General features: G+C 33.8%; 2 pseudogenes; one reads left to right on the top strand and one right to left on the bottom strand.

The window, feature by feature from the left end:
* Nucleotides 1–698: 698 nt before the first annotated feature.
* Nucleotides 699–5,113, bottom strand: LOC149557266 (actin-93-like; annotated as a pseudogene).
* A 555-nt stretch (nt 5,114–5,668) lies between these two features.
* On the top strand, nt 5,669–6,500 carry LOC149557265 (dihydroceramide fatty acyl 2-hydroxylase FAH2 pseudogene; annotated as a pseudogene).
* Nucleotides 6,501–9,368: the final 2,868 nt, after the last annotated feature.

Below are 9,368 nucleotides of genomic sequence, written 5' to 3'. Positions count from 1 at the left end.
TGAATTTTTCCCATAATAGAGTAGAGGTATCTATACCTACTTATTCAAGCTATGCATACAATGAATTGAGAGAAGATGTTAATTTTTTTGTGCCACAATATAGGAAATATATTAAGAATCATGAGGCTAAACTAAAAGACATAGAAAAGTCTCTAAAGCTTAAGGATATAATAATGGGAGAGTAAAATCTACTAGTATTGTCTCTAACATCACTCCCTCCATCTCTTAGATATTACGGAAAACCTTTTAAAGATACCAAACCTTCAAAGGGAAAAGATAAAACTATTCATGATAGTACCTTCATATGAGTGACAATACTTTTAGAAGATGATGAAGAAGAAAGAGTTGTCTTGGATTTATTGCATAAGGGATAAAATGAAGATAAAGAAGTGAAACACTTTGAAATGTTATCTAAAAAACATAGAAGAGGCTATAAGGAAAAAGATAAAAATAATTGTGTCACAAGTGCCAAAAAATTTTCTTTGAAGAATTTCTACTTGTATAGATAGATTCTCTAAAATCTTAGATAAAGATTAAACTAAATACATTTACCAATGTTGCCAATATCTCAAGTATGTACTATCTAAAATAATATTTGCAAAAAAATATTAAAATATAAGAATTATATTTGGAAAACATTTTTGGTGAATAATAGATGGGCTCAATTCTTCATACTCACTCTTTAGAATTCCACATTTTTAAAATGTACCAAGGGATGCCATAATAGACCTTGTAATCCAAATATTGTACTTTATCTAGATGGGAAACAATCTTGATTTTTATACTGCTAGGAGCTAGAGAAGTGAGCTCCTTTCTCATTCAATCGGCAATACCAAAGAACAATGTAGACCTACCACTCAGTACATTTTTCTCATAAAGATCCTTCCTCATATCCACATCACACTTTATGATAGAATTATAGATTATTTCATAAATACCAATAGATTCCATCCCAATTAGAGATGGTTGGAATAAAATCTTGGGGCATCTAAAATGCCCAGCACCAATAATAATCACCTATCCATTAGGAAGTTATTAACTTTTTTCAGTGTAAGAACTCCCCTTGGTTTTTTCAAGATCCTATTCATAGTTAAGAGTGACAAAATAAGTTTCTCCTTAACATCAAGAACCAAAAAAATTATACAATCAAATGTAAAAACAAAATTTTAACATTTCAAATGGATTGTGGAAATTTGATCATGTTAATTTCTCATTATATAGTATTCATGAATGAATGCCCTCTCTCATTAAGGATCTTTATTAATGTATTAGTCAAATATTGACCAATAAGATCCAACCCAAGCATAGGATGAGGTAGGGCATATCCTTCATAAGTTTGTGCTATATGACTAACACCATCACTAGATTTTGAACAAGATTGAATACAACATTACTAAAAAAGATCCTTATTCTCTATGCTACATATATAGATGATGCAGCTAAAAGAAAATATAATTTTAATAGAGTAATTGATTATGTCAAATATAAAAGTAAGCATTGACTTGGTATGTTGCATTTCAATTTGTAAAAATAAATAATTCTTGCTCATTTTTCCAAATAAGTTATATATCTTTGACATGTAAAATTTTGATCCAAAAATTGGTTAAAATAATGTATATATAATCTCTATTGCTATAATTTTTATAATTTAAAAATAAAATTATATCAAACTAGTCAATGTGAGTCAAACAAAGAGAAGTTGAAATGAGCATTAATGAAATTAATAAATTTATGAGCTAGTTCTTGAGAATGTGATCGGTTTAAATTATAGGATGTTGATGCAAGAAAATTCTAAGGACCATGCAATCATGCATGTTTGATATTGTCCTTTCTAACCATTTTATTTTTCTATTAGATTTTAGTTGTGTAGGTTCTCTTCATGTGATTCCTTTTTTTTTAATTTTCTCACACATGGTCACTCTACTAGATATAGCCAATTGCTTCTGGAAGAGCTGAAGAACCTAGATATAAATCTTCCTAAAGCTATGTCTACCTATGATTAGTAATTACATATTTCCTTCCTGCAAGTGCTTTCTTGTGTGGACATGATCCTCAATGCTGTAGTGGTTTTGTTGCTTGAATAGGCCATTAAAAGTACCGCTCGACTCTTTTCTTTGCCTAATCTTTGTCTTTCACACACAATTGTCACATCAATATTGGACATGGACAATATAGACATAGTGGTCTAACCTAAGAATTTATATGCTAAAAGTAGGCTTAGATGGTTATGACAGTTATAAGTATTACTAGCTACCAACAATTTAGTCTAGCACTTACTTTATTTCAGCATACACAAAATTGTTATGTATGGTTCTGACATTGACACCTACAAAGATACAACTATTATCAAATTTGTGGGCCTTAGGTAGGGAACTAATCATTATCAAAGTCATTATCAATTATTCCATTGCTAATTATTCATAAGATAGTATATACCACAACAGATGTACTTGTGACATAAGACGATCAAATTAACTGATTAAACTCACTAAATGAGGCTAAAAAATTTTCCTACTTTGTAATTAATTTCCCTACTAATAAGGCTCTATAGAAGACTTGTTTCCATTAGCACCAATTTTTCCCGATGTCAAAAAAATTGTAGACATTAATATGTCTTAGTTTTACTATTCTTATAAATACTATGCTAAATTATACATGCTTAACAAGCTTCATGAATCTAAAGGTTGATCAATATTAAAGTTTTTCCCCCATTGTGGCAAGGCTAGGGATATTGACCACTTGGTAGTCACTTCTTATCAACACATAACATTTCTCATGGAAATACCTTAAGAAAGTTTCCTGTACTATAGTATTTGTACCATATCTCACAAATTAGTTTGGCTATTCCCCCATTGTATAACATTTCTCTATTATTGTATTGCCACAAAAATCCTTTCTCTATACTTTTTCCAAATGGGCTTAATGTCTTTCTTCAACAAATGATCCTTTACAAATTCATCTCACTAAGTATTAGGGTAAAATATTTCAGTTATAGATATGGATGGCCTAGAGATTCAAAATGAACACGTTATTTTTGGCAATATGGTCAGATAAATCTCTTGATGGTTTTCATTTACGGCAACATGTATTTAGCATTTCATTTGTGCATTTAGAGATAGAAAATTGTCTACGTGTTATACAGTTTGCAATAGTATAGAGAAATAAATTATTAGAGTAAAGAAAACTCATTGAGAGTTAGCTTATGTGTAGTTAATGGAAGCTTCACAATAGTATCATGATGACATGGTTAAGTGTGCAAATGTGTACAAATAGTATGAAAAAAGTTATGATTAAAATATCAGTGCAGGTATTTAATAGAGCATATCAATAAATAGAGTTGTACGGCTTGAGGAATTATTTTAGTCACAAAATAATTATTAATTCATGATGAGCCAACTATGTGGATAATAATCCATAAGTTATTTTATATTATGTCAAGCATGTGAAGACATGAAATCTGACTGTGTAGTAATTTGTGAATGTGCAAGGTATAAGTAAAGATCTTATATTGTGTAGTTATTGTGAAGTCATGAGATGTTGTAGATGTGATGTGAACTATTATGTGAGCCTTATGTGATGTGAGATCTAATGTATGATCAGATAAGGTGTGAGTTATAGTAGTAAAGGAAGTATTGTATGTATACCTATCTTGTGAAGAACTAAATTGTTGTAATATATTAGGATATAAGCCAAGGTATCCTAATATATTTCTTTTTTGTCCTTGTTCCACCACATCTTATTTTGTCATCTAGTGGAATATGTGAGGACAAATATATATTGTAATTTCTAATTTTAGATTATTCCTCCTTAAGAGGAATCTCACACTTGGCCTCACACACTTATGAATGGTGGCATTCATAGACATGGGAGTTACATTCTAACTCCTCTCTCTCATCTCTATTTAAGAGATGACCCTCTTCTCTCATTTAACAATGAGGTTTCTTCCTCTTCTCAATTATTGTATGAGCATTGCTCTCTATCTCTCTCTCTCTCTCTTCTTAGGCTTTTCATGCCTCATTCATAATGTCACAAGGGGTTTTCTTTGCTTTCCCCTTTCCAAATATCTTGTCTCATGGTGTTGGAGCTTGAAGCTTTCTCTCTCCTATTTTATGGTAATATCTTTTCATGCATTTACTCACTTAGATTCTTTCCTGGTATTGCTTATTTACATATTTCTTTCTCCATTTCTAACATGGTATCAGAGCAGTTTAATCTTTGTTTTGAGTGTTTGCATGAAGGTACGATTCGAAGGAGGCTCTTGAAGATTTCACTAATTTCTTCTTTAATCTTCTTAAGATGGAAGAAATTGAATTTTTTTTGGATTTGGCTGGTTTACCACCAAACCCGACTAACTTTTGTGTGCTCTAATTTGTGCAGGTTACTTCTTATTTTATATTAGTTTTCATCTAACTCCTTTGGAAGGCTTGCCGCCAAAGCATTCACAGTTTGTTTTCTAAAAATTTTTTGCTTAAGAAATGGCTCTCTGACTATATATCGTGCTTTTATGAATTTTTTTTTTCCATGAACTACTCATCTGGATGATGGTTTTATCTATTTGGCCATGTTTATTCAATGGTTTTATCTATTTGGCCATGTTTATTCAATCTCTCTCGGTGGATTGTGACCCATCACATTCATATTTTTATTCTTTTTGAAGTTGTTGATTAAAGACAAAAGGATGCCGAGTCTGCATCTCCTTGTGTTGTACTCAAACGTACAAACCAAGAGATGTTGGTCACAGTCATGCGGGTCTTGATCACATCAAGTGGCGTTGTCACGACACTTCCCAGTGCTCCAACTGCCCCACCTGCAGTGACATGAGCGAGCAGGTGCTCTTCACTTGCATATTCTAGAGAAAATTTCATCAAAACTTTCTTGACCGCCTCAAGAAAAATAGGGCTTTAGTTCACCATTTGCGAGCGAGGAAGGAGGGTGGGGGAAGAGGAAGCCTTTCATGCTTCTCATGTAGAGATCCAAGGCGATCTCTCTGTTTTGTTTCTTGGATTTTGGGTATCAGAGCAACATGTGCAATGATACTGTTATTCTGTGTCCTTTTCTTCACATCCTCCTCAGAGGTACTATCCATTAGTTGTTTCCGTTCATCTCCCTTCATAGCCCTTGTCTCTGGTTCGCACTCATGATTTGGGCATCCACAACAATGGGGTTTCACCTATCGGTTTTCCCAGGGATCTGATGTTGATCCATAGGTCACAGGCACAAACCTCATTGGATACTCGTCTGGGTGCCGAAACTGGTCACTTGGATGAAAAGGCCTAAATGCAAAAGGCCCACTGGCGGCAGGAGGAGGATGAGGATAAACGTAGATGGGCCTTAATTCTCTGCCAAAACCCCTGCTAAAATCTCCACCAAAATCATTGGCGTCTCTTTCATAACATCTGGGATCCCAATCTCCATACTTTGGCTGATGAGAATAATATCCATCTTTCATAGGCTGAGGATAATACCAATAAGGTCCTTCACAGTTACCATAGCCCCATTCTTCGGGTCTTGGTTCTCTGTAACAGTAAGGAACCTCCCATTTTGGTTGAGCTTCTATATTTGTTGGAGCCCAATAGTAGGCAGGATACGGGCACCTATAAACAGGGTTCATTATTGGAGCAGTATAATTGGATTCAAACAGCTTGTAATTACTGAATTTAAATTATCAATGATTATCTTTTTGGAGCTTACGAATAATCAATTTCAAATCTATAAGCCAAATATTCCAGACAATAGAACACATGCTGCTTGCTCTGGTGACAAACCTCTTTTAATGGAAATTAATAAAGTCAGACATACAACAGGCAACCATACTAGAGGTATAACCCACCATGCAGTACGGGTGAGGAACTCCCAGAAGTTGCTTTCAAAAAAATGGGGACCCTCCTTGCTAACATTTGGCTGATGTACCCATTCCTGATACGTGTCACCTAAATGACCAACCTGAAAAACAAGAGGCTTGTTCAGGTCAATTGGATATGCTTTGACAATCATTTTCCCTCACCTTAGCACACTGCTTCAAAATATGGACAGTTCAAATTGCAGGCAAAGAGCTGCTCCGTCGGTAATACAGTCATGCAGGCAAAGAATTGCAATACAGTCTGCACCGGTTCCTTTTCCATATCAAGACAAGTAGTTATTGGCGAAATACTCTCCCTTATCTGCTCCATGGATGCCATCACAAGCACCCAATGGATGGCTTACGACTTGTTTTCCCACCTGCAGCAACGGCAATACTATTAATTCCGTTTTGGTGCCTGGTGAAACTGATAACCCCTTACGCTGTTGCACCTACTGTTTTGGGTGGAGGACTACTTGGATATGTGATGTATGATGTTACCCATTATTATTTACATCATGGACAACCTTCTCAAAATTTGGCACGTGGACTTAAGAAATATCATTTGAATCATCATTTCAAGAACCAGACAAGTGGGTTTGGAATTACGTCATCTCTTTGGGACAGGGTGTTTGCTACACTTCCTGCCAAGAAGACATGAGAAAGTTGAGATCGGTTTTCCTATTTGCTACTGGTGATAACTGATAGTGTATTTTTATAGTTGGCAGCTATAACGTATCTTTACTATTCTGAAAACTATTATTTTTAGTAACGTTTTCCTGTCTTTTCATGCAAGATTATTTTTCTTTTTTTAGCTCTTGACAGGAGCATCTTTTCCTTTTATTATTGCCTCTTGTCAACCTATTTTTGGCAGGTAATCATTCACTATCAGACAAGTGTAATATTCTATCTCTCAAGCTTTTTTTAGAAAAGTTTTTAAACTTTTTTTAATATACTCTTATCTGCCAGCTCTGAACTCTATCATTATTTACTAACCTTTTTTGCAGGGTTAGTTGTAACAAATTTTACATGAAGGTAATTACTCTTAAACAAGAAAAAGGGGAAATCATTTTTCTAGCATCAAGCTATCATTTAATAATTGTAATTGTATGATTTCATACTATGATATTTTAAGTATATTTATTCAAGTATATATGGGTGCACACATATATACCAAGATAAATATACCAGCTATTATAATTTTCATATCCATGTTTACCCTTAATGGAGTTTTATACCTTCTCACTTGTGTTCACCTTGCATGGAGATTTTAACTGATAACTTATGCTTATTGCTCTTCCAAATACTTTTTTTATCTCAATTATTCAGGTTTATGAGTATCTTACACTATTGCCTTCATTATTTAATGATTTGAGTTAATTGATCTATCTGCACATGGTTGCATTTTTATGCTTTTATAGCATTGTTCTATGCCCATGTTGGCACTTTATGGTTTTATACCATTGATATACATGATTTATATGATATTTTGTTTTGTAAGTTGCATCAGGAGCCAATTTATCAAGGTTAACTATGGTGGACCCGATAGTTTTTAAGCTGACTCGTAGTTGCCTTATCTGGCCCGTGGAGTATCCCTCCAACCTATAATTGGTGTGCACTTACTTCAATGGATTTTCTCTCCATTTGTTTCAGTTTGTTCCTCAATGCGAGGATGATATTTTATGGGGATTTCCCATTTCAATCTCTTTATCTCCTTAATGTATGCTCCTAGTTTTGATTTAATCATGGTATGACTTCCTACACTTTGCTCATTTTTGAGTGTATAGGTGACGAGGCTACCATATCTTGGAGCACTCCTATATTGGAGACTTTATTTGAGAAAGTTGTTTTGACCCATGCTAATCTTTTTCCTCATGGCAATGATGTTGCTTGTCCATGATGGATTTCTTATTTGAAGGCAATATGTTGTTACTCCTCATAAACCCTTCCTTTGGTCCACTTCAGCTATAATTCTTGCAAAACTGTAACTTGAATTATTTAGTGCTTGAGGCACATGTTCTACTTATCTATTATTGTCTCTCTTATATTCCTTTGATAAATACACAATGTGATAATGTTCTGCATTCTTTATTGCCTAGATCATGGGTCATGTAGGTGATGGAGTCGCGACCCATTCACTTGTAGTGGGATGACTCATTAATGGACTGTTTATATCCATGTGATTGACGCAATGTTGATGCAGATTTCATTAGTTGGCCTTGTCTGTGGTCATTAGTGCATTAGTATGTTTCTTTCATGAGAGACTTATTGCATAAAGATTGGTCATTTTGACCCATATTATGCTCATTTTTTAGCTTATGACTTATTTTAGATATCATGTTAACTCCATTGCATGTTGGTGAACACATTCATTTATTTTTACTCAATTTGTCCTTGTTGACAATTTTTTGAGCATATACTTTATCTTGATATCAGGTTATCTCCATTGTTTTGTGGTAACATGTTTTTCTCATTGTTTCTTTATGAGAGTTTTATTATCCTTATTCAAAAGGATTTCAAATTTGTATTCTACTTGTGGATATTTGTCTTCTTTCAGGTGATCCATCAAGGAACCTTCTTGGTTTTCCACATATGAAGAGGTTTCTATGCTTCCACTTGATCACATTCAAAGGACTCATTTACTTCTCTTGGATCTACAAATATACCATATGCCTTGAAGACAATCAAATTACTTCATATTGAAGATTAAGTTGCAGATTTTTGTAAATTATGGGTTTAATACCCTTTGATGTAATTACCCCAAGTAAAGATTTAAGGGGGGTGTTAGAAGTTGTAATCTTTCCTTGGTGTATTTATAAACCAAGGTTAGAACTCCTTTCTTTATTGTTGTAATATATTAGGATATAAGCCAAGGTATCCTAATATATTTCTTTTTTGTCCTTGTTCCACCACATCTTATTTTGTCATCTAGTGGAATATGTGAGGACAAATATATATTGTAATTTCTAATTTTAGATTATTCCTCCTTAAGAGGAATCTCACACTTGGCCTCACACACTTATGAATGGTGGCATTCATAGACATGGGAGTTACATTCTAACTCCTCTCTCTCATCTCTATTTAAGAGATGACCCTCTTCTCTCATTTAACAATGAGGTTTCTTCCTCTTCTCAATTATTGTATGAGCATTGCTCTCTATCTCTCTCTCTCTCTCTTCTTAGGCTTTTCATGCCTCATTCATAATGTCACAAGGGGTTTTCTTTGCTTTCCCCTTTCCAAATATCTTGTCTCATGGTGTTGGAGCTTGAAGCTTTCTCTCTCCTATTTTATGGTAATATCTTTTCATGCATTTACTCACTTAGATTCTTTCCTGGTATTGCTTATTTACATATTTCTTTCTCCATTTCTAAAAGGATGTAATAATACTTAAATTAAGTTAGTTTCTTCTTTAATAATTCTTATTAAATCTATTTGAGCCATTTGGCAAGGTTGGAACATTCAAAATGTTTTTAAAATGTCAAATTTGTAAAGTTGCGAATTCAAATTTTGAATTATAATGGTTGGTTGG

The sequence above is a fragment of the Cupressus sempervirens genome, chromosome 5 (assembly GCF_028749045.1).
Source record: "Cupressus sempervirens isolate cs-2001-9-10 chromosome 5, ASM2874904v1, whole genome shotgun sequence".
NCBI lineage: Eukaryota > Viridiplantae > Streptophyta > Pinopsida > Cupressales > Cupressaceae > Cupressus > Cupressus sempervirens.
Note: the sequence above shows the minus strand (reverse complement) of the source record. Positions and strands in the feature narration are given on the sequence as shown.